Source organism: Piliocolobus tephrosceles, chromosome 4, assembly GCF_002776525.5.
Source record: "Piliocolobus tephrosceles isolate RC106 chromosome 4, ASM277652v3, whole genome shotgun sequence".
NCBI lineage: Eukaryota > Metazoa > Chordata > Mammalia > Primates > Cercopithecidae > Piliocolobus > Piliocolobus tephrosceles.
Genome location: NC_045437.1, coordinates 55,734,168 through 55,737,059, shown reverse-complemented (window position 1 = coordinate 55,737,059; position 2,892 = coordinate 55,734,168).

Sequence of the window (2,892 nt, the reverse complement as noted above, 5' to 3'; positions counted from 1 at the left end):
CACTAAAGCGAACACTAAAACACAAAACAAACAGTTAAAGCTAATTAGCCAGTCAAGGATGTAGAACAAAATTTAAAAATTAATTTAAAATAAGGCAGAAAGAAGGAATAAAAGAATAAAGTGTGAAAATGGAAAACGAACAGCAATATGGTTGATTTAACCTAATCATATCACTAATCAAATTAAATGGTTTTCAACGTTCCCTGATTAAATGATTGAATATAAAAGTAGGATTCAATTATGTCCTTCTTCAAGAAATAAAATTTAAACACAAAAGTACAAACAAATTAAAAGTAAATAATGGAAATGAATATACTGAGCTAACAATCAAAGAAAAATAGAATTAACTATTTTATACCAGACTAATTCTACCAGTAAAGAATATTACCAGGGATAAAGAAGATAATTTGATAATGATAAAGGTATCAATCGATCAGAAGGACATAATAGTTCTAAACATTTATGCTGCTAATAACAGTGCTTCAAAATGCATGAAGCAAAACCTGAAAGAACTGAAAACAGAAATAGACAAATTACCATTACAGAAACAGATTTCAATACCTCTCTCTAAATAATTGATTGGACAATGATACAGTAATTTCAAGCACCATCAACCAAAATGACCTAGAATGCTCAACCAAATAACAGTAAAGTACACATTACTTTCAGGTACACATAGAACATGTAGCAAGATAGACCATAATCTGTCAAAAGATGAGTTTGCATAAATATAAAAGAATTCAAATAAAGTATATTCTTTGACCACAATAAAAATAATATAAACTAGAAACCAATAACTAAAAAGAATGGGAAATCTAAAATATTTTAACATTAAATAAAATGTCTTAAAAACTGGTGGATCAAAAAAAAAAAAAAGAATCAAAAGGGAATGAGAGTATTTTGAACTGAAAGTAAATGAAAACACAACATACCACATTTTATGGTAGGTAACTAAAGGAATGTTTAGAGAAAATGTTGCAGAATTCTTCAATTAAATTAGCAAAGCTTAAAAGAAATGACCTAAACTTCTAATTTAAGAACCAAGAAAAAGAAGCACAAATTAAACATAAAGCATGTAAGAGTAATTAATAAAAGAGCAGCAAAGTCCACTGAAAGAGCAGAAAACATGAAATAGAAAACAGAAAAACAATAGATAAAATCAATAAACCAAAAGCTAGCTTTTTGGAAGAATCTATACATATGAATTAGGAAAACATTATCAATATTAGAAATGAAAGAGGAGAAATGAAAGAGGATAATCACAACATACTTTACAGACATTAAATTGATACTGAGGCTTTTTATGAATAACTCTTGCCAATAAAAACTAACAACTTAAATGAAACAAATTCCTTGAAAGACACAAACTATTAAAGCTAAATATTCATGTATCTATTAAAGTAATAAAACACATGTATTTGAGAATATTCCTACAAAGGAAACTCTAATTACAAAAATATTCACTGGTGAAGTTAACCAAATATTTTAGGAAGAGAAAAAAATACTACTTCCACACAAACCTTTCCAGAAAGTAGGAGACAAGGGAATACTTCCTGACCAATTTTATGAGACCAATATTGCCCTGATCAAAAAAAAAAAAAGGAAAATCAGAAGAAAAGAAAACTACAGAGTTTCATCTGCTCATTAACTAAGATGCAAAAATCTCAAGATTTTAGCAACTCTCATCTAGCAATATATAAAAAGAATAATATTTCCTGATCAAATGGGATTTATCCCAGTAAGGGTAATTTGACTTAGCATATACAATATATTTCACTATATTCATAGATTAAACATGAAAAATCATATGACCCTCGTAACAGATTCAGAAAAAAACAAATGACAAAGTCTAATATCTGTCTATGATAAAATCTCTCAAGGGACTAGAAATAAAAGTGAACTTGCTCAATCAGATAAAGGATATCTATGTAAAGCATACAATTAACACCAGCTTTAATGGTGAAAGACAATGCTTTCCCTCCTAATATTAGGGAAGGAACAAGAATAACTGCTGTTACCACTTCTAATTTACTAGATTATACTAGAGACATTACCCAGTGCAATAAGACAAAAACAAGGAAGGAAGAAAGAGAGGATGGGGGTGGGGGGAGGAGAAAGAGAGAGAGAGCAAGAAAGAAAAAGAGAAATAAAATACATACAGAATTACAAGAGAGACGTAAAATTATCAGAGATGATGTAATAGTCTATGTAGAAAATCTAGGTAAGTTATAAAAATGCTGTAAACCTAATAAGTGAATTTAGAATGTTTGCAAGATGAAAAGCCAATATACAAAAATCAATTGTATTTCTATGTACTAGCAATGAAAAATTTACAAGTTGAAATGAGAAAAACCATAATTTATAAATGTATCAAATATGAAATAATTAGGGATAAGTTTGATTAAAAACTTTATGGACCTATATGCTGAAAACTATGCAAATATTTCTAAGTGAAATTGAAGAAGAAATAAAGTGAAATATAAACTATGTTTATTTATTAGAAGACTCAACAATGTTATTTTGTCAATCTTCCCAAACTGTTGTCTACGTTCAAATCAATCTTAAACAAAAGAGCACCATGTTCTTTCTACAGAGATTAATAAACAAATTCTAAAATTAACGTAGAAATTCAGAAGAGCTAGAATACTTACCCAAAAACTTTAAAATAGAAAAACAAAGTTGTGGGACTTACATAACCTGATATCAAAACTTAGCCATAAAGCTATGAGAACACATTCATATTAGTATAACTATAGAGACAGTATATACATCAATGAAACAGAATATTTTAGAAGTAGATCCACACATACATGGTCAATTTATTTTCTACAGTTTTCAAGAAAATTCAACAGAAAAATATTTTTAATGGTGCTGGGAAAAAATGCAAAATCA